At 42.4% G+C, this 23,313-nt stretch overlaps 1 protein-coding gene and 1 long non-coding RNA gene across 9 annotated transcripts in view; one reads left to right on the top strand and one right to left on the bottom strand.

Moving 5' to 3' along the window:
• The window catches only part of FHOD3 (formin homology 2 domain containing 3), a 493,863-nt gene that overhangs the window by 338,169 nt on the left and 132,381 nt on the right, over window positions 1-23,313 (bottom strand). The gene's annotated exons all lie outside the window — the stretch shown is intronic.
• Window positions 11,752-22,317, top strand: LOC117307697 (uncharacterized). The gene is made up of 3 exons (XR_004521567.2): window positions 11,752-12,136; window positions 15,313-15,392; window positions 21,573-22,317. It is a non-coding gene; the product is annotated as an uncharacterized lncRNA (long non-coding RNA).

The following is a 23,313-nucleotide window of genomic DNA, read 5'->3' as shown; positions in this document are numbered from 1 at the left end:
CAAGAAATGCCAGCAGGCCTCTCCTGATTCTCGTAAGTCCTGATGACACCGAAGCTGCAATGACAGTTCACAAGGTGGCCCGTCACTCAACGGGGCAAGTGGGATCCACGCTCCCAGCCTGGCTCAAAGGAACTCGCAGGCAAGGGAGGCTGCTGACTGGGGAGCGGCTGAGGACACGCTTACAGGGGCAAACCTGGGAGAACACATCAAGGGCAGGAAAGTAAGGATCTGGGAGAGCAGGGTGGTTTGAGACTGAAAGGGAGCTGACACCAAGGCCAGAGGTGGGCCGAGCAACTGTGGCGGCCTGAGAATGCAGATTTCAATCTGTCCCAGGCTCATTCATTCTGTACACGTGACATCTCTGACAAACAGGTCCTACACGAGGATGGGACAGAACAGTTAGCGGTAACTGTGCGCACTCTGGCTCTCCTCCCGCCCCCTAGACCCCCACTCCCACAGAAAATCTGCACTTTGCCTTGAGGAGGACTCGGCTCCTGCCGGGTGGCTTTCAGATTATTGGTGTGCAGCCTCCAGGACATGGGGGGGAAAGGAGGGAGGCAGAAGTCTAAGGAATGACCACACTGGCTAAAGTGATCTACTTTCTGCAGTACTAACAGGTGGAAGGGAAAGATGGAGATGGAGACAACATGGTTGCCAGTGGGGAGGAAGGACAAGATTTTTGGCTTCTCCATCCAGGCAGTTTTGAGTTCTGATGAATATGGAGAGGAGAGAAAAGGGGACTTATAATCACTTTGAAGAAAGTCATGAACCAATTTTAGCGCTGCTGAAATGACTTTCAGCTGCCAGATCCTCTCTTTACCATGGTCCCACTCCAAGACAGGACCTGCTGAGTGCTGGCTTCCTGAGGGGACACACAGCACTGGTTCACCAGCTCTGTGATCTGTGGCCCTGGCTGCATATTTTAACACTATGCATAAACTAGTTTCCTCTTTCCTGTACCCATCACATTTCAGCTCATGATGACCACTACAGAACCAAGAGATATGCATTAGATTAATTTGGGAAGTCATAACAAGGTTATACGTACTTTGTTTCTCAAGTGATTTGGGTATTTTTCCCCCTCTGGGAATCACGAAAGAAATGAAAGTGGTTTGCTAAGAAAATTCATAATGTAAATGTGGGTATGTTTAGCTTGTAAAAGGGAACTAAATGGAAAGACTATTGTAGTAGGAGCAAGTAAATGAATGAAAGTGAGAAGTTATTCTTCTGTTAAGACCCCAGAGACTGGAGCCAGGTGCAGCTTTTCTGGGGTCACTGCCCACTAAGTGGTTATTTCACGTGCCCAAGGTTAATTAAATTTTTAAAAAAAATAAATGTGTATTTTCTAAACATTCTCTAAAACAGTGAATTTTCTTTAAAAAAAAAAAAAAAAAAGAATTATTGGGCTTCCCTGGTGGCGCAGTGGTTGAGAGTCCGCCTGCCAATGCAGGGGACACAGGTTCGTGCCCCAGTCTGGGAGGATCCCACATGCCGCGGAGCGGCTGGGCCCGTGAGCCATGGCCGCTGAGCCTGCGCGTCCGGAGCCTGTGCTCCGCAACGGGAGAGGCCACAACAGTGAGAGGCCCGCGTACCGCAAAAAAAAAAAAAAAAAAAAAACAAGAATTATGAATGATATTAGTCCAAACCCTCCCCTATTTTAACCACTTCACCTCAAAACACCATACATGATCTTAGCTGAGACCCGTGAAGTCCTCAGTCTTCTCAATCCCTCCAGGAAGCCCCACTGGTTGCCTTCCCTCTCACATTAATTCACTCCTAGATTTATCACTGGCTGCTCACCAAATGTAGATTTTTTTCTCCTTTATCAAACTATAATAAAAACTGACTCCAAAAATTCTCCCAAACCAGAATATGGTCATTTTCATCATGATTATCACCATACAAAATCTTTAGTGTTTATTTACCTACCCTGGGCACCTATTCAATAATGAATCAATAATTAAATTGGACTTAGAAAGCAATTTTTCCCTAATTTGTTCTTTAAGCTACATGTATCAAGAAAAAGTTACTGAACAAACTATTATGTATATTAGAACACAAGGAAAGAAATGTCATTTTAAAATTCCAAGAATTCTAGCCAAGCATAAAATGTTAAAAGTTTTTTTAGGTTTCACATTTTGTTGCTATTTTAGAATGCATTTAATTATCTCCTATAGTAAAATTCTGTAGAACAAGCTGGGGAGGAAGGGAGTAAAAAAGTGAGAAAAACAGTTAACACAGTAACGGAAGTTCTGGGGTTGAACAGACTTGGGTTCCAATCCTACTTTCTGGCTCTGAGACAGGAGGCAGGTGCCTTAAGCTCTCAGAGTCTCCTCCCGATAACATCAGCCATAACCTGTAACATCAGGATAACAAGGGCATATGCAGTATAAATGTAAAGTGAACATGTAAACAAAATAAAGAATTAAATAGTACTAAAAAGTATTCAAGCTATATACTTAATATTTTGTGCCTTCCCTGTATGCTTTATCTTAATAAACACAATAAATATTTAAAATATATATACGTACCATTTCCTTTCAATTATCTAGCAGTCAAGCCCAGTGATAGAACTGCCTTTAAACACAGGAAATGTGGGCAGTTTCCAAGTGATTTGAGGGTCAGCATGTCCCTGCAATGCAACCTGAAATTCTACCATTAGGGATTAATTGCTTTGATTAAAACACTGTACTCTTCAAGAATATTTTAAATGCAAATACCCCCATGAGGCCTCAGAGGAAGGGAGTTCTTCCCATCACTCCCAGAAAAGAGAGCACTGAGAAATGCTTGTCCTGAAAGGGCAAGCTGGCGTGGGAAAGTCAGGAGAGGAGAGGGAGCCCTGGGTTGAGTACAGGAGAACAGACAAAGACTGCATGTTTGGTCACAGAGAGTGCAAGCAGGTAAGTGGGGATAAGACCCCAGAGGGGTCAGGAGCACAGCAAGGAAAGGCACCCAAATTTCCCAACTGCAAGACCAGCTATGAGTGGCCCTCAGGGACAGCCAGAGGTCACTTTGTCATGTACCCCATCCTGAGTTATCCCACACTCTGCCTGGAGCATGACTGGGCCTAGCATGAGCGGGGGGAGGGACAGTGATTTAGGCCCTATCCCCGACCTGGGCCTGGGTGGGCAGAAGGCTGTCTAAGAAAACACTTCCTTGCGTAGGGAGAGGCAGGGAAGCCAGGTCAGCCTGGCCCCAATGAGCCACGTGGGAAAAGGTAAGGTTCACCACCTTCAGGCCTCCACACGAGCCAGCCCAGGCAGACGCATGTTCATAAGGAAAGAGATGCTGGCAGGGCTCGCCAGGGCTCTGCAGAAGATGGCTTGATTACGATAAAAATGGGTCTTCGTTATTAGAGTGTATGTGTGGCTCTGAAACAAATTAAAAATTCAGTCCAAAGTTCTAATCAAATTATTGTTACATACCTGTTGTTTTGCACTATATGAGATGGCTCCTACCCCATCTTTTATGCACCAACACAGGAAATCAGGAGGGGACCCTGTCTACTTTCTTCAACATTTGAGCAATTTCAGAGAAATTCTTTTTGTCACATATATTTCACACTTGCTCTTTTAATTCAAAATAATAATAATTATTATTATTATTATTTTATTATCATTATTTCTTATTATTTTAAGAAGCCTGGAGTGAAATGAAAACATTCTTCACGGCACCACCTAACACAGCCACTATCCTCCTTTTGCTGTATTTCCTTTCAGTTTTTACACATTTCTCTCTTCTTTATTATTTTTGAAAAAGAAATACATTCACATCGTATAAAAGTCAAAAGGCACAAAACCTCTCCCCTCTCCTGTCCCCCCGGCTGCCTGATTCCCCTCCTCAAAGGCAGCCAGAGGAGCAAGTTTCTTGTTCAGATATGCATTTAATGTGTTTCTAAATCAAGTCTGAAACTTGCTTTTATCTACCTTAACAACCCTGTTCCAGGTTGCTATGCAAAAAATGATGTTAATAACTGCGTGATTTTCCATGGTCGATAATGTTCTTACACTTAACCTGTTGTAACTAAACATAAAGGTTGCTCTCAGGTTTTCATTATAAATAATGGTGCAGTAGCCATCAGGGGACACTGGCTGGCTTTTGCCATATTGTGGACTTTTTCCTGAGGCTGGAGCTGTCCATCCCCCTCTCCATCTCCACCAATCATTTTGATAGTCGCACTGAAGGTAAAGAGAAGCACGTGGTCCACTCCACATGAAGCTCTGGAGTCCATAGTCCACACCAGCCCTGCCACCCTACTGGCTCATGTGGAAAAAACTAAACCTATCAAATTGGGCGGCGTCACGCTGACAACGCCCGGACACTGCATCACACACGACGGCCAAATCAAACACCGTGTCCCCAGACCGCCAAGCACAAAGGCATGTGTATGACAGCATCTTGAGAGATCCTCTGGACTGCTCCAACATGTGCTCATACCCCGGGATCCGCAGTGACACGGGTTAATCCACGGAGTTAACATGCCCCATCCTGAGCGTCATTCTTACCCAAAGGTTTGGGAGATGAAGTATTATTACATTTATATTAATCCTGATCCTTGGAAAGGGGAAGGCACAGTCTAAATGAGTTTCTAAAATAAAGCTCAGATAACAAGAAAAGATCTCAACAGCATTTTCCCAGAGGCAGGCAGTTTAGGCGCTGCTCCCAGGCCACCCTGAACTTGTGGTCTGAGGAGTGCTGCCCTAAGTGTAAACCACTTACTCTGACCTCCAGGTCCTTAAGACACTGAGGGCTTTGATAGAAATTCACCTCAAATCCAAAAGCGAAGGAGCTGCCATGGGTGCTGTGTGCAAGGCCTTTTAAGTGATCAGGCAGGAACAGGGCAAGGACCCAGGGGCTTTCTGCCACGCTCTCCATCTCCCCAGCAAGGGAAGGACCAGGCAGGCTTTCTTCACGCCTCCACCCCGGTAAGCCGTTCTCTTGCCCATTTGGATAAGCTTTTATTGAGGAAGCTTAAGGCCAGGTACGCAGTAGATTAACAGAGGAATAAAACAGTTCACCTTTCAATAATTACTCTTGTGGAGGGAGACAGATACATTAACAACTATCAAGCACCAGTTTACACCAAGGGCGGGGGAGCAACAGGAATGTGAATCGAGTTTGTGTATGAACTGGCCACGGCACACAGGCAGCTTTCCTTTAGGACCGACCTTGGACAGGATGTGAATTCATAACCTCCCCAACCGGGGCGCCTCCCTCAATTCTCTCTACTTACTTGCAGATCTCTACTGACTTACAAAGCCTTTCCGTTCAAAAGGGTTCAATCTGGGACGTGTGGATTAAAGTGAGGCGAAACTTGCCAATGAGGAATTATCCCCTGACCTCCCCGGGGGAGCGGTCTCCAATGCTGATGAGACAGCGTGCTGGAAAAAGGAAAATGCCCACAGAGGTTGATGTTGCTGAGTAGGAGAAATCAATACGTAGGTTTAAAACTGTTAAAAGACAGCCTGACTCTGTTGCTGGCTTCTAGTGTTGCTGGTGATTCCAGGCTGTTGCTAATAATGACCCATCATTCTGAAAACCCCCAGGGCCCTTCTGCACTGCAGGAAACCTAGGTCCCCAGAATTCTGGATCCCCAAGTGCCAGTCTTGGGTGACAACATCACATTTTTTTTTAATTAATTTATTTCTTATTTATTTATTTTTGGCTGCATTGGGTCTTCGTTGCTGCGCGTGGGCTTTCTCTAGTTGCGGCGAGCAGGGGCTACTCTTCGTTGCAGTGCGTGGGTCTCTCACCGCGGTGGCCTCTCTCTCTGCGGAGCACAAGCTCTAGGCACACGGGTCTCAGCAGTTGTGGCATGCGGGCTCAGCAGTTGTGGCTCACAGGCTCTAGAGCGCAGGCTCAGTAGTTGTGGTGCACGGGCTTTGTTGCTCTGCAGCATGTGGGATCTTCCCGGACCAGGGATCGAACCCGTGTCCCCCACATTGGCAGGCGGACCCCCAGCCACTGCACCACCAGGGAAGTCCAACATCACATTTTGAAGTCTGGTTTTCAAACACTTTGCTTACCCCACATGGATCAGTCCTGGATTTACAGCAGAATTAACTGTTGACGATTCTTCAGCAATTCTAAACCCTTTAAAATATCTGTTGTCCTAGCAATGTGTTCCAGTCCTTGAAGCCTCACCCAGTACGGGAGCCAGGGCATCAGTTCATCAGCAGAAGCCTGGAGGAAGGCTTCACTGCTTTGAATGCAACAAAAAGCACCGGAGAACCCTGGAAGAGGGTCGAGAACTCTTCATTAATTGACTTAGAAGAAATGTGTGACTTCATTTTCAACCTGACTTGTATTAAGATCCAGGAGACTACAATCATGATTGCTGTGGCTAACTGGATCAAACCTCAGTGGTACTGTCTGGAAACGCCCATTATTCCTGGAACCCACCAGCAGGGCATCCTCAACCAGAAAGAGGAAACCCGAGATGAGGCAGAGGCCCAAACCTTCATAATCACACCCTTAGCCAGGCTGTCAAATACTGAAGTAAAACAAAGCTTATTTTTATAGAGATTTTAAACACAGTCCCACCGTCAGTCAGTGAAATGATTTAGAATCCCTCTTCTTACTGCAAATAAATTGGACAGGATTGGGAAGTGGAGAGGGGAAGTAACGTTCACTGTGTGACACTCCATTGATGATTTATTTACTCTTCAGACCAACCATATCAACCCTACCAGATGCCATGAAATGCACTTTCCATTCATTAGTATTTATTATTCTAATTTTCCAGGGAAGTTAAATAAAATGCCTACTTAGGAGTCATACCACTAAAACTCAAGGCAGGATTCAGATCCAACAGTCTTTAACCCACCTCCCACCCCCACCCCATGCTCTTTCCCTAAAATAAAGGTCATTTCATTCACCACCATAAACAGCAGCCCATATGTCCCCCAGGTAGCCTGGAAAAGCATGGGTTATCTAAATCCCAAGCTGGCCTCTACTCTTTCCACTGTACTGTCTTGTTGCCCTAGAAGACAGGATGAGGGAACAGGGCAATGGGTCAAGCTCCCTACCCTCCAAGGGAAACACTTGTGCCCATCTCTACAATGGGTAAATGCCATCTCAGCTGCCACCTTTGACAAATACAGTTTGTTAAGCCTGTTCTATTCAAATTATCCTACCACAATCTTTCGAGGGGAATTTGGCAACATCCCAACTGTAGAGGTACTTTATCTTTTTGTTTTTTTAATTGTTTATTTATTATTTATGGCTGCGTTGGGTCTTCACTGCTGCTAACGGGCATTCTCTTGTTGCAGCAAGCGGGGGCTACTCTTTTGTTGCGGTACATGGGCTTCTCATTGCAGTGGCTTCTCTGGTTGTGGAGCAGGGGCCCTAGGTGTGCGGGCTTCAGTAGTTGTGGCGCACAGGCTTAGTTGCTCCGTGCCATGTGGGATCTTCCCAGACCAGGGATCGAACCCGTGTCCCCTACACTGGCAGGCGGATTCTCAACCACTGCATCACCAGGTAAGTCCCAAGGCACTTGACCTTTTGACTTATCTTTTATTTCTAGGGATTTACCCTGACAATACACCTCCCACAACGTGAAAATACACATGCACGAGGCTATTTATTGCAGCATTGTTCATAATTGCAACACACTGAAAACAAGCCAAATGCCTACACATCAGAGCACTGTTGAATAAACTATGGTACATTCACACAATGGAATACAACCCAGCTGCAAAAAAGGATTGAGGAAGATCTCTAGGAACTGATATGAAGTGACTTGCAGGACATTCTGTTAAGCAAAAACCGCAAAGTGCAAAAGAGTATCTATAGCGTACTACCTTTCACGTAAGAAAGAGGAGATAAAATATTCATGTACTTTCTCATTTGTGCAACGAGAAATACAGTACGGAAACAAGAAACTAAGGAGATCGGTTATCTACAGGGGGTGGGTGGGAACAAGGTGGAAAGAAGAGGGAAATGGGAAATTGAGAGGAGGTTAAGGAGGAAGTAACACTTCTCTGAGCAAGACTTTTTGAATGGTTTTGATTTTTAAAATCTTGCTTACGTCTCTGACATATTCAAAAATAAAAAACTAAAATCAACCAGGATATGACCGGAACCCAAAATGGAGTATAAGAAGAAACAAATGAATCTAACTGTACTACAAATAAATAATATAACAACACTGAAGGGGGTGGGGAAAGAAAGGGAGTAACTTTGGAAAATAGTTACTTTCTTGACTAGATACTAGAGTATAAATCTTTAGCTTTACAGTAAGTTTTTTCCACAGCCGCATGGGTTAACAATTTGGAAACTAATGTACTTTATTCTGTATTCATTCTAAGGTTGAGTAAATAAGTAAACATATTGTGACTAAAAGGAGCCAGGTGTCTCTCTGGTGCAGAAAAGAGTTACAAATAATAAAAGAGGGGAAGACTAAAATAAGCCCCGTGCAGGTAGTTTCGAATCAGTCATATCAGTAGAAATTCAAAGATTTTTGATAGACAGATACACAGATACATAGTCAGATAGAGGGAAGTGTGTGTGTATATATACTTTTTCTACCTCTGTGCTCTGAGAAGGTATAAAGCTCATGACACCCCAGTGTGAATGAGTACGTCTAGCCTCTAAGATCTTGGTTTCTAAGCACCATTCTCCGCTAAAGGAAACAGAGCTCCTTAGAGAAATGACTGCTTCCAGGACTGGGCAGGGAAAGTACAAAACGAGCATAAACATCTTTTGATACCATAAATGAAAAAGTCCAAAAAAATATGATGTGGGACTATCTAAAGAACACAGCAATCAACTTGAAAGGTCTCCTAATGGTCAAATCTGGAGCAATTTGAGCAACAAAATAAATGATGATAGTAATGGAATAAAACAAATATCCCTGAGTCCATACTGATATTAACAAGTAAATGAATAAATAAATACAGAAGGGAAGCTGTTTCTTACAGTAGAATTCCAATGCACAAATGCATATGGGATGACAGAAATAGAAAATTACCATTTGGCAAACATCATAGTAATGATCATCACAGGCAAGAATTATCAAGGGATTTCAAAGTATGATGAGAAGCAGGATATTTATGTAATCTCAAAGCACTTCCTGACAAGATGTTTACTAATTGCAAAGGGGGAAACAGTAACTTTTTAGTGGAGAAAGCTTACAGACAGCACCCTACCCAAGTGACCAAAGTTACCATCAGTAGCAATGAAACCTATCAGTATCACGCACCTCCTCACATGATTAACTGAGACAGACACAACCTTTCTGTGGTATTTTTTCAAAAATGCATAACTTAAACTCAGTCATGAGGAATCATCAAACAAACCCATTTTGAGGGACAGTCTACAAAATAACTGGCCAGTGCTCTTCATTCGTGTCAACGTTGTGAAAGAAAGAGACTGAGGAATGGCCATAAACCAGAAGATACCAAGGAGACGTGACAACTAAAATGAAATGTGTGATCCTGAATTGGATGCCAAATTAGATGCTGGAATTGTAAAAAGGGCAACAGTGGGACAAATGACACAATTTGAACAGGGCATCTTAGAAGAGTTAATAGTATCATAGCAATATTAATTTCCTGGTTTTTATGTCTGTACTATGGTTTGTCAGACGATAGTATCTGGGGAAGCTGGGTGAAGCACAGACACAAAGTCTGTGTAGCTATGTATTATTTTTGTAATTTGGGGAGTGGGGAGGAGGTCTGCAATTATTTCAGATAAAAAGTTAAAATATAAAAGTAAATGTAAAACACAAAAATTTCCATCAAATTCTCGTTTCTTGGGAAGTTGCCTTTTTCCTATGCAACCACATAAGGTGAGACAAGGAAACAGACTGAATGAAATATAAGCAGATTCGTGTACGAAGCCCACGTGCCAATGTAAGAAAGTCACGTGACCAAAAAAAGAAATCCAGTAGAGGAAATCCATGTATAAAGAGCTGAGGAATAGAATTCACTACTTTTGAGCTATATGTGGAAATATATTTGTGTGTATGATAAACATCATGTCACGAATACACCTTCAAAGAAAAGAAAAGAAAAAATAAACTGTTGGCCTCCGCAGACTACTTTCTGCTTGAAAAATGCCCCATACTCAGAGGACTGTTTGAACCACAATCATGCAAACATATTACATGAAACAGCACAAAGAGGAAGGGAGCTGGGGGTGGGGGTAGGGAATGGGATCAGGGAGGGGACGTTTCAAGAACACACGAGACGTCCAGTGTCTGGAAGTTTCTGAGTATTCCAGTTGCTGGCAACAACATTTCTAAATTGTGAAAAATAATGACATTAACACACCATGACTCACAGACGAAACACTCTGTAATCAGTAATTTATTATTCTATTCCTCAGCTTTACTCACTGACTTTCACGAACTGAAGTGAAAAATCCTCACTTAGCGGAACCTGACTTGGCCTTTCTGATGGGAGGGGAGGGGACACTTTATTTCCCAACATGCAATGTGTCGCTGTTAGTTAATCAAGGTCCCTTCTAGAGCTACCACACAAATTCAGTGAGTCCACAACTCTATGAGTAGGTACATTTTGTTCCACAGGCAGGCACTGCATCTAAAATGTGTTGGAGAGAGGCCGCTTGACTTTGCTGTCTATAACTAAGGCACATAAAGTCAACTGCACAGCCCAGCTGTTAGAGCGATCCTTCCCCTGTAATGTATGGTTCTCCAATGTAACATCTCTACAATGACCTTAGAAATCAAAATAAAAGAGCCACCACCAAACTCAAAGCCTAGAAGGATACTGCCAGCCAGGGTTCCACCCACTACATCAGCTGTCAGACATCCAGCCTGCAGCATAGCTGTCAGACACGTGTTGAAGCCTTCTGGATCCCAATTCAGGCCTCCCTGTCTCCAGGTGGACTTTCTTTAGACCCCAGCCTCAGTCTGGTCCTCTTCCTCTATGTCTCCAAAGAACCCTGTGCTTCCACACTTGCTAGCACTTCAAACAATGAAGTATAATTGGCCATTTTCCTTCTCTCTCTCCCAGCGGGATTTGACCCTGAAGGCAGGGTCCACGCACACCCTTCGGTACATCCCCAGCATCTGACACAATGCTTGGCCCATACAGGCACCTGACGCATGCTGGCAGGCAGGTGGCACCTGTGTAAGGCACGCCTGTTGTGCATGCAGTCCAGCCACGCAGCACGTGGTTATTCATGTAACTTACTTCACGGACCCCTGCATGCCAGCAGTGTTCTAGCTGGTGAGAACACTGGGATGACAGAGATGGAGGAGGGGCCAGCCTCTGGAATTGAGAATCTAGTGGAGGAGACTGACTTTAAACACACAGCCATGCAAATAATTATGTAATTACAATTGGGAGAAACACAGTAAAAAAGCAAAAGTATAGCAGGGCTATAAGATCATGTAACTAGATAACCTGACCACATGAGGTATGAATTTTAAAAGGTTACCCAAGGCAACAATGGAGGTTGGGGAGGATGGGGGCAGGGGAGAGGGGAATAAACTCAGCAGACAGTCACAACTCCACTATTTAGAATTCGAGGAAAAAACCTGGAGATGAGCCAGCTGCCAGCCTCAAGGGAATGGCTACACATGGCCTTACCCAGGCAACCGGAGGGAATGTAACTACTGAGCCATTTAAAAATGACAAGTATGTGAACTATGTTGATATGCGGGAAGATATTAATAGAGTTTATTATGGATTGGATTTTTTTCAACCATAAAGGTGCTTAGGTTCATTAACAAAAATTTTGGAACTCAGCCTCAGCCAATCCTGTCAAGATAATCTCTACACTCTGGGGGCTGGCAGCACTGGTGGCCCTCAAGGTCTTGGGGCAGAATAGAAGCACCAGGAGGGCTGGGGAGGTCCTCCAGTGGAGCCGTCATTTTCCAGATGCAGACTCAGAGTCAGCTGGTCAGAGCGCCCACCTGGGAGAGTGCTTCACTCCCCTTCCATCCCACGTGCGGCGCTTTCAAGGGGCTCCTCAAATAAGGAAGGGAGGCTGGAGATCAGGCGAGTAACCACATCCTGCATCGGGAAGAAAAGGCTTTCTCCCAGGCGGATGTGGAAAGGCTTCCTGAAATACCCTGGAGCCTGCTCTTACTACAGAAAATGACAGCTGGCCAGTCCTCACAGCAAGTGGCTAGCTGAACCTGAATGGCCCCTACATTTTTTTAAAGGTAAGGGGTTCAATCCTTAGCTATTGAAAGCATAGAGTCTGGACGAGCAACATCAGCATCACCCGGGAGCTTGTGTTTTTGTTTTGTTTTTAAAATTTATTTATTTATTTATTTATTTATTCATGGCTGTGTTGGGTCTTCGTTGATGCTCACGGGCTTTCTCTACTTGTGGCGAGCAGGGGCTTCTCACTGCAGTGGCTTCTCTTGTTGTGGAGCACGGGCTCTAGGCGTGCAGGCTTCAGTAGTTGTGGCATGCGGGCTCAGTAGTTGTGGCGCGTGGGCTTAGTTGCTCTGCAGCCTGTGGGACCTTCCCGGACCAGGGATCGAGCCCGCGTCCCCTGCATTGGCAGGCAGATTCTTAACCACTGAGCCACCAGGGAAGTCCCACCCGGGAGCTTGTTAGAAACACAGAACCTTGGTCCCACCCAGACCTACTGAAACATCATCTGCACTTTTTCTCTATTTTTTATTTATTTATTATTTTATTGGCTTACAGCTGCTTTACAATATTGTGTTAGTTTATACTGTATGGCAAAGTGAATCAGCTATACGCATACATATATCCCCTCTTTTTTGGATTTCCTTCTCATTTAGGTCACCACAGAGCACTGAGTAGAGTTCCCTGTGCTATACAGTAGGTTCTCAGTAGTTATCTACTTTATACATAGTATCAGTAGTGTACATATGTCAATCCCAATCTCCCAATTCATCCCACCGCCCCCCTTGGTATCCATATGCTTGTTCTCTACATCTGTGTCTCTATTTGTGCTTTATAAATAAGATCGTCTATACCAATTTTTTCAGATTCCACATATATGTGTTAATATACGATATTTGTTTTCTCTTTCTGACTTACTTCACTCTGTATGACAGTCTCTAGATCCATCCATGTCTCTACAAATGACCCAATTTTGTTCCTTTTTATGGCTCAGTAATATTCCATTGTATATATGTACCACATCTTCTTTATCCATTCGTCTGTCAGTGGGCATTTAGGTTGCTTCCATGTCCTGGCTATCGCAAACAGTGCTGCAATAAACACTGGGGTGCATTCTGGGTATATGCCTGGTGGTGGGATTGCTGGGCCATATGGTAGTTCTATTTTTAGTTTTTTTTGTTTTTTTTTTTTGCGGTACGTGGGCCTCTCACTGCTATGGCCGCTCCCGTTGCAGAGCACAGGCTCCGGACGCGCAGGCTCACCAGCCATGGCTCACGGGCCCAGCCACTCTGCGGCATGTGGGATCCTCCCGGACCGGGGCACGAACCCGTGTCCCCTGCATCGGCAGGCGGACTCTCAACCACTGCGCCACCAGGGAAGCCCTATTTTTAGTTTTTTAAGGACTCTCCTTACCATCCTCCACAGTGGCTGTATCAATTTACATTCCCACCAACAATGCATGAGTGTTCCCTTTTCTCCACACCCTCTCCAGCAATCGTTTGTAGATTTTTTGATGATGGCCATTTTTACTGGTGTGAGGTGATACCTCATTGTAGTTTTGATTTGCATTTCTTTAATAATTAGTGATGTTGAGCAGCTTTTCATGTGTTTCTTGGCCATCTGTATGTCTTCTTTGGAGAAATGTCTATTTAGGTCTTCTGCCCGTTTTTGGATTGGGTTGTTTGTTTTTTTGATATTGAGCTGCATGATCTGTTTGTATATTTTGGAGATGAATCCTTTGTCTGTTGCTTCATTTGCAAATATTTTCTCTCATTCTGAGGGTTGTCTTTTCATCTTGTTTATGGTTTCCTTTGCTGTGCAAAAGCTTTTAAGTTTCATCAGGTCCCATTTGTTTATTTCTGTTTTTATTCTCATTACTTTAGGAAGTGGGTCAAAAAAGATCTTGCTGCAATTTATGTCAAAGAGTGTTCTGCCCATGTTTTCCTCTAAGAGTTTTATAAGTGTCTGGCCTTACATTTAGGGCTTTAATCCATTTTGAGTTTATTTTTGAGTATGGTGTTAGGGAGTGTTCTAATTTCATTCTTTTACATGTAGCTGTGAAAGAATGAAATTAGGACAGTTTTCAATAAGTGGTGCAGTTTTCGCAGCACCACTTACTGAAGAGGGTGTCTTTGCTCCATTGTATAATCTGGCCTCCTTTGTCATAGATTTGGTGACCATGGGTGCATGGGTTTATCTCTGGGCTCTCTATCCTGTTCCATTGATCTGTATTTCTGTTTTTGTGCCAGTAGCATACTGTCTTGATTACTGTAGTTTTGTAGTAGAGTCTGAAGTCAGGGAGACTGATTCCTCCAGCTCCATTTTTGTTTCTCAAATTGCTTTTGCTATTCAAGGTCTTTTGTGTTTCCATACACATTGTAAAATTTTTTGTTCTAGTTCTGTGAAAACTTCCATTCGTAATTTGATAGGGATTGCACTGAATCTGTAGATTGCTTTGGGTAGTGTAGTCATTTTCACAATACTGTTTCTTCCAATCCAAGAACATGGTATATCTCTCCTTCTGTTTGTGTCATCTTTGATTTCTTTCAACAGTATCTGATAGTTTTCTGCCTATGGGTCTTCTGCCTCCTTAGGTAGATTTATTCCTAGGTATTTTATTCTTTTTGTTGCAATAGTAAATGGAATTGTTTCCTTAATTTCTCTTTCTGATCTTTCGTTGTTAGTGGATAGGAATGCAAGAGATTTCTGTGTATTAATTTTATATCCTGCGACTTTACTAAAGATCCCCAGAATAGTCACATGCACGTTAAGGTCTGAGAAGCACTGATTCAGTCCTAGAGTACAGGAGGATTCATTTACTCATTCCTCAAACATTCACTGACTTCTCTGCTAAATCCTGGGCAGATCCAAAGATCTGACTAGGCACCCACAAGGTCCAGCAGGAGAGAGAGCCAGGTGAGTGGGTGATGCAGCTGCCCTTCTGCAGCCCCAGGGAGAGGAAATCCATGGCTGAACCACTTAAGATCTTTTGAGAAAGAAGCCAGAGAGTCCAAGGCTGGAGATGGATCAATAAAAATCTTTAGAAAACTTATACATTAAATACAATGAAAGAGCACCCTTGATAAAAAACCATCAAGGGCCTTTTACACAACTTCCATCAGTAAGGTGCTGTACTGTTGCTTTACACTTTGCATCCTCTGCTGGCTAGAAACTTTCGCATTCTCTCTTGCCCACAGTTTCTGTGAGATGCTAGTAGATTAACTTTGTTGTGTTACAGATACTGATCCTGAACAGCCTGCATCAGCACTGACTGTGTTCAGCATGACTTGGAGTTCAAGGTGAACAGAGTCGTCCAAGGTGAGCCCAGACACATTCAGGCCAGGCTGCAAAGGCTCCGGGCCTCACCCCGAGCCCACAGAGAGGTCAGATCAGGATCAGAACTGGGTTTTTAAGAGAAAACTCAGATCCCCGAGTCGGGGAGAAGCTGGAGGAGAGAGCCTGGAGGCAAGAATGCGGAGTGGATGAGAGTGAGGGCCTGAGCCAAGGCAGGGACAGGACGGAGTTTAGAGAGTGAGGCTGGAAGGTTTCAGGCAGTGGATGCCAGGCAAGGTCTCTAAGCCCAGGTGAGTGGGCAGCGGGAGGGAGCTGGCCGGGCCTCATGGTTGGGGGTGAATGGTGAATACGCTGAGTCTGAGGGGCTGCGTGACATCCCATGAACTGACAGAGGTGCAGGTCAGAGAGGAGGAGCTGGGGTTTGTGCAGAAAGGCTACTGAAGCCACAGCTGGAGGAGAGCGGACAGAGTGAGACCAGAGGAAAGAGCCAAAGGGAGGTGTCATACCAGGAGCTAGAAAAGGACTCGGAGATGCTGCCAGAAAGAGGGAGAAAGCAGGGTAGCCTGTTGTCAGCGGAGCCAGTGAGAGAGGACAATTTAAAAATCACAGATGGCAGATAGCCTCCAGTGCTTGGGAGAAGGGGAGGACCAAAGATAAAAGGTCCTTGCAAATGCAAGGACCAAATCACTGGTGACCTGGAAACACATCCCCTGGCTGATGGCAACAGTGAAGAAATGCAGACAGAGGGCTGGGAGGCTGGCATGTCCTCAGAGCTGAGGCGACAGCAGTTGCTGACAACACCTGCCATGCTGGTCTGCTTGATAAACCTAAGATAAATAATATTTCCGGATAACGCCTTCTACTGTCAAATTTTCTTTGTGGAGCTACTTAAGGTCTTCACCAAGGGTCCCCACAGCCCTGTGGTGGAAACTGCTTGTAACAGGCCCTCCAAGCCACCTCTGCAGAGGTGGGAGGCGGAGGGCAGCCCAGGGGAGATGCCACCGAAAATAAATGCTCCCAAGGAGAAACCAGACATTAACTTCAGTGCTTCTCAAACTACCCAGGTTGAAGGAGTAGTTTGTCAGGTTGCAATTTCCAATCCATTGTTGACCAATGCCTTGGTAAATTACAACAAAAATGAACGACTAGTAAAGGACATAAAACAGGACATACAAATACATGCCAAATACTTTATCATTACACTCAATACACAAAATTCTCTCTTAATATAATCTAAAAAACGTAACTCAGAAAAAGAGAAGAGTTACACAATATAGCATATAAAAGAAAGCATACAGGCAATTAATATAGAAAGTTACAATCACTCTCACAACTTTGTTGTAGCGCAAACAAAAAGTTGCAAGTTAAATTGATTTGCCACACTAAAACCTAATACACACACTGAATAAAAGCTATGTGTTATCTGTATTCAAAGTCTTTAAATGGGAAAAACTACTCTAGTATTTGCTTGTTAACTTATCTATTCTAGGACAGATCTACCAAGCTACTCTCAGGGAATAATGTATAGCTAAGTTGTTTCTCTCTTTTGTTTTAATAACACTCATCATAGAAACCAGTCTTGCAGAGGTATGTTGATGGAAATGGGGGAAGAGATTTCAGCATACTTTTGACAAGCTCAGAACATTAATTTTTAACTTTTATCCAAAATGAAAGCAAATGATGCTGTATTTTCAAAATGCATCTTCAGTCCTTCAGTAGTTGCCAATTCCCCAACCTATCCTGTACAGTTACTGTTAAAATTAAATTATCTTTCGATGAAATAAGTAGAAATGAGATCCATAAATTTCCCAAGCTTGGCTTCTTCTTGATAGAAAATAAAATTCAAAATGCTCTATAAAATCATAAAGTATTCAGTAATAATGTTTTCTAGGCGTTCAATGTGAAGATCATTACCCCCTTCACTGATAGCTGTAGCTAAATCATGGAACGTAACATAGTAATCTGCAAACTCCGTTCTTCCAAACTTCTAACTTTTGTTTTTGTCCTTTGATTTTATCTGCCATTTAAAAATATGTTGCATTCCTTTGTTGCATGGAAGTTTTAATACCTAAGAGGTCAAACAACTAAGCAAGTCTGGCTAACTCATATCTTTAAAGAATTGAGAACAAGCTGGTTTCCTGTCTTCAAGAAATACGACAGCTTATTTTACAGTTCATTTTCCATAGACAACCACGATACCTCAGGATGCAATAACAGTTTGTAATAATTAGCATCCGTATTATCCCATATAAGGGAGGATAATCTTTAATGCCTTTGCCTTTATATAATTTACAATTTTTACATCATCACTAAGCACACTGTTTAGTTCAGATGACATCTTTCTGAACCACAACTTCTTTAATGGAGGAAGGAGTGGAGTGGTTTACACTGATGCAAGCTCCTTAATATTCTAATATTAATATTCTTAATATTCTAGAATATTCTCCCGTGCTGTCAGAACACACTCCCTTAAGCCAAACTCAAATTTCAAACTAAACTTGTTGACAGTGTAATTTTTCACAGTTTTATATAGTAGTTCAGAGTTAGTTGTGTTTATCAGCAATGAAGCTAAAAAGAATTCTTCCTATATCAACATCATATTCAAATTACACATTTACTAGAAGTGCCAATTAGTAAATCTGTGCATTCTTGAAACTATAATGAAAAATTCTCTACTACTTGTTCTGTGCCTTGGCTTTCTATATCAATAGCCAGTTTCTGAATACATCATTAGAAAGTGGTACATGAGCCATCTTCTTGGCCATAGATTTACTGAACATTTCCACATCAGCATTTTTGATGCAGTCCTTCACCACTGTCTGGATAAATGTATATTGTCTTTTTATTCCTAGTAAATCAAATTGTTATTTAATAAGAAGGCGACAGAATACTCATGTTGATATATGAAACAGTGAACACTTGCATCTGTCAGCTCTTTTTTGTTGTTGTTGTTGTTGTTTTTCTTTTGCGGTACGCAGGCCTCTCACTGTTGTGGCCTCTCCCGCTGCGGAGCACAGGCTCCGGACGCGCAGGCTCAGCGGCCATGGTTCACGGGCCCAGCCGCTCCGCGGCATGTGGGATGTTCCCGGATCGGGGCACGAACCCGTGTCCCCTGCATCGGCAGGCGGACTCTCAACCACTGCACCACCAGGGAAGCCCCTGTCAGCTCTTTTAATTGAATACTTTCTTTCAAAGAATTCTTTTTGTTTTTCACTGTATTTCTTTAGTTTATCTGTAAATGCTTTTTAAGAATTGATGGTCTTATCTCTTCATCAGCCAGTACTTCCTCAGAAAATAGCACACTGTGTTTAGCAGTTTATTTGGCTACTTATGGTTGCAAAACTGAACTGAATGTATGAAGGTTCATACAGTTAACTTAAACTAATATCAAATCTTTTGCTTTGAAGTGACTTCCATTGTCACCTTTTAGTTTACTACTACCGTGCATTGAGAAAAGGAGTCTTTTCTTGACAAAAAGAAAAAATATCCAGTGACATTTGCTTTGCCAGTATTAAATTAAGGTTAAGAATAATTAATATACATTTACTGACAAATAACATTTAGCTAATAATATTAAGCTATAAAGAAACTGAACACGTGAAGAACTCATAACTCAAAAAAGACAAACAATCCAATAAAAAAGAATGGGCAAAGGCTTTGGACAGATACTTCACAAAGAAGATATTTGGATGGCCAATAAGCATATAAAATGATGTTCAACACAATTTGTCATCAGAGAAAAACAAATCAAATCCCAAATGAGATACAATGACAAGCCTATTAGAACGGCTAATACTTAAAAGACTGGAATACCAAGTGTTGGCAAGGATATGGAGTCACTGGAACTCTCATGCACTGCTGGTATTAATGTAAAATAGCATAATCATTTTGGAAAAAACTCTGTCAGTTTTCCATTAAGTTAAACGTACACTTACCATATTACTCATCAATTCCACTTCTAGATATTTACACAAGAAAAATGAAAAATATATAAAGCTTGTACATGTATGTTTCCAGCAGCTCTATTCATAATGACCAATATTGGAAACAACCCAAGTGTCAATCAATATTTGACATTGATAAATAGATAAACTGTGGTACGTCCATACAATGGATTAGTCATCAGCAATAAAATCTAATATACTATCAATAACACACAACAACATGAATGGATCTTAAAATCATTATGGTGAATAAAAGAAGCCAGACAAAAAAAGTACATAGTGAATAAGTAAGTCCATTTCTGTGAAGCTCTAGAAAAGACAAACTCAATCCATAGTGACAAAAGCACATCAGTGATTACCAGTGGCTTTAAGGTAAAGGATGAAAAGGGGACAAAGCATAGAATGACTGAGAAGGGGCATAAGAAAGCTTTTTAGGAACATAGCCATGTTCTATACCTTGATGGTGCTAGTGGTCATTACATGGATGTATACATTTGTCAAAACTTATCAAATTGTCACTTAAATGGGTGCATTTTTCTGAAATGTAAGGTATAACTCAATAAAGTTGATTAAAAACAAAATCACACCTTACAACATAGTTCTAAAACACATAACTGACACACCACCTATGCCATACGTAACTTACCGCGTGAGTCCAACAACACCCAACGTGTTCTATACTCCGGTCAACACGGTTTGTCTACTGATCACTTGCGTGGATACTCTAACAATGTTAAATTATTATAAATGTTTCTAAATGCTTACTCTTAGGTCCTGTATTTAACTCACCGTGAACTGATAACAAACAAACAGTTCACAAACGAGCTGTAAGCTATAGATGACACTTTGAGTGGCCTTGTGCTAAATCACATGCCTAGAATATTCTAGATTCAGTAAAATTCCAACCTACTTTAAGGCTGAGCAAATTTCCTAACCTCTTCATTTATGCTAAAAGTAGTACTGAAGCTCATTCCCATACAGGGAGTTTGGTGAAATTCATAATAAAGTACTAATGACTGAACTTGAGGAGGAAAGGAATGTAAGGAAAAACTGTTACTAATCCTGTGCAATTCTTTGAGCCTTAAGTGAATAAATGTTTAGAGGAGTGTAATGGACAGAATTCTGAGATGGCACCAAGATTCCCTTTCCTGGTACACAAAGTCTGTATAATCCCCTTCCCTTGAATGTGGGTGAGACCAGTGAATATGATAGGCTATCACTGCCATGATTAGATACACTATATGACAAAGATGGCAGAATTTTGCAGATATTATTAAAGTCCCATATCAGTTTGAGTTCATCAAAGGGGAGACTTCCTAGGGAGGCCTGACCTAATCAGGCGAGCCTTTTAATAAAGGGTCTTGAGGTAAGAGGTAAGTAGCTGCAGAGGAGCTTTTCTGTTGACCTTGAATTAGCAACTGCCATGCTGAAGAGAGGACCACGTGAAAGGGAAGGGCAGGCAGCCTGTAGAAGCTGAGGACCTCAGTCCTACAGCCTCAAGGACTTAAATCCTGACAACAACCAGTGAGCTTAGAAGAAGAACCTAAGACTCAGATAAGAACACAGCCCCGCTGACACTTTTATTTCAGCCTAGTGAGACCCTAAGCAGAGGACCCATGTAAGCAAAGCTGGGATCTATGTAAACTGTGGAAAAATAAGTTGTTGATTTAAGTGTTAAAAATAAGTCGTTAAAAATAAGTGTGTGTTAAGGCCTAAGTCTGTGATGATTTACTGTGCAGTGATAGAAAACTAATAAAGGCAGAATCCAAAAATAGAGTTTATTTGTACATACAGCCAACTTTTGACAAGGTTCCACCCCAATGACATGCAAGTATATGGAGATATTGTTCTGAAAGGAAAGCAGATGTGACCTGGAAAAATTTTTCTAAATAGATAGAAGAGCCCCTTTGGAGGGAGGCTACATGGAAACAGGGTGAGAGGAGTCTCTGGAACAGACCAGATGTGGTTTCAAATTCAGCCTCTACTCCTTATTGACCCTATGACCTGTGGGAAATAATGTAATTTTTCTACACCTCATTTTTAGCATCTGAAAGACAGAAAAGTTAAACACCTACTAAATCAGTTAAGTTTCTGTGACTGCAAGCAAGAAAGTAACTGGCTTAAAAAAGAAAGAAAGAAAGAAAAATGCATTAATAGTATAAGAGCAGCTCTCAGAATCCAAAGAAAAGCTAATGGATGGGCCTTGGGAAGGGCTGGAAGCAGAACAGCCCTGGGGATGTGGGTAACAAATTATAAACAGTCTTTTCAGGGGCCGCTGCTGTTGCACTGAATCAGCTCCATCCTTGCGTCGCTCCCCTCAAGATCAGGATTCCAAGGAGGGAGATGCCCAGCGGGGACCCAGAGCCAGGGAAGTCTGGTGTAACTTGATTCACAGGCAAGCCTCCACCAGGACCACCCCACAACAGCACGCCCTGGGGGGAGGGTGGTCCCCCAAAGGAGAAGCAAGTGCTGCTACCAGAGAAGGTGGGAAAAGAATTTGACCCGTGGAAACAGCAGACAGCCCCCACACTTCCTCATGGAATGGAATGCATGAAAACAAGACTTTACACATGGCAAGTGCTCAAAATAGCAGCAATGACTAGTCTCACCCAATTTGTCAATGTCTCATAAAATATATTTGGAAACACAATCCAACTACACATTAAAGCTATAAGCTGCTAGACAATACTTGCATTAGCTTCTATAATTTGCAGGTTATCTTTTGGGCCCTGGTTTCTGTGTTCTTCCAAAATTCCCAATATATATTCTAAATGAAATATGCAGCACTGTACAATTTCAGTAGATTTATTTCATCCATCTTCCAATACACAAGTTTTTCTTCAATTTTATTAATCCAGTGATTAACTTGTCCACTGAGTATTTAAATTAATTTCTTTGGTTTTGATTTAAGTCTGCCTTTTCTTTTTTCATAACATCTTTTTATTCTTATGCTTTAAATACGTTCTTTCATGTTTCCAATAGTTTGAAACATACTTATTTAATATTCTCCATCCAGCAGTCTCTTATATAACTTTATAGCAGTCTAACTCCACTGCTGGCCATGTGTACTAAGCTTCGGGTGTGGTAGATGGTTCCCCCAGGGGGTCTTTAATTTCGGATTGTGAGCCCATCTTCAGAAACACTTGATATGTGGGAATTCTGTACAGCCTGAGTATAGTGTGTCCCTCAAGAAAAGCATCACCACCTTGGGACCCCTCTTATGCTAATTAATCAGAGTGAGGATTCTTACACAAGTAATAGCATTCAAACCCCAAACCCAAGTAAGAGTACACCTGAGATTATAAATCCCACCACACCCAGCCCCAAGCCAGAGGGGGTAAACTTCCTGCTAATCTCCCCAGTCTGGTGGGCGTATTTTCTGTGGCCTATTCTTTCACCAAGAATATGGTCCTGAGCAGCCTGGCTTTAAACAGAAATCCCCACCCTCCTCGGACCTAAGGTCTCATCATCTACCTCCGCAGCCCCCTAAGTGCCCTGTGGTCACCAAGACTGACCCACTTTCCCAAGGATGCTCTAGCATCAGCTCACACAGTTCTCACTCATGAAAAGGTTTTTGGACACTGGATTTCCTATGATTTCTTGGCATCTCTGCCATGCATTTAAAACATCGATGTTTTACAGCCAGCAGTACCAAGTGCTCTATAAGAGCAGGGTTTTCAAGATATTTCATCTACCATACTTCCAGGAACAGAAGTCCCAGGGTATACAGTCACTAAGTATGAGATATCCTAAACCAAGTATTTTTTTCCCTTACACTAGCTATGCAAGAAAAATAAATTCCCTTTAGTCTAGCCTCTCACCCATAAAAGATGTGACCTACTAGCTGCTGGAACAAGTCAAATGAACACACTTTTAAAAGATGCTGAAAATGCAGATAATTAGAAGAAGAAACAACACCAATCTCGCTACTATTAGACATCTATAGTTTGTTTACAGTATTTATTATTAGAATTCATTCTTATAAATAAAGCTCTATGTCT

The sequence above is a fragment of the Tursiops truncatus genome, chromosome 13 (genome assembly GCF_011762595.2).
Source record: "Tursiops truncatus isolate mTurTru1 chromosome 13, mTurTru1.mat.Y, whole genome shotgun sequence".
Lineage (NCBI taxonomy): Eukaryota > Metazoa > Chordata > Mammalia > Artiodactyla > Delphinidae > Tursiops > Tursiops truncatus.
The sequence above is the reverse complement of the archived record's forward strand: the minus strand, read 5'-3'. Positions and strand labels throughout refer to the sequence as shown.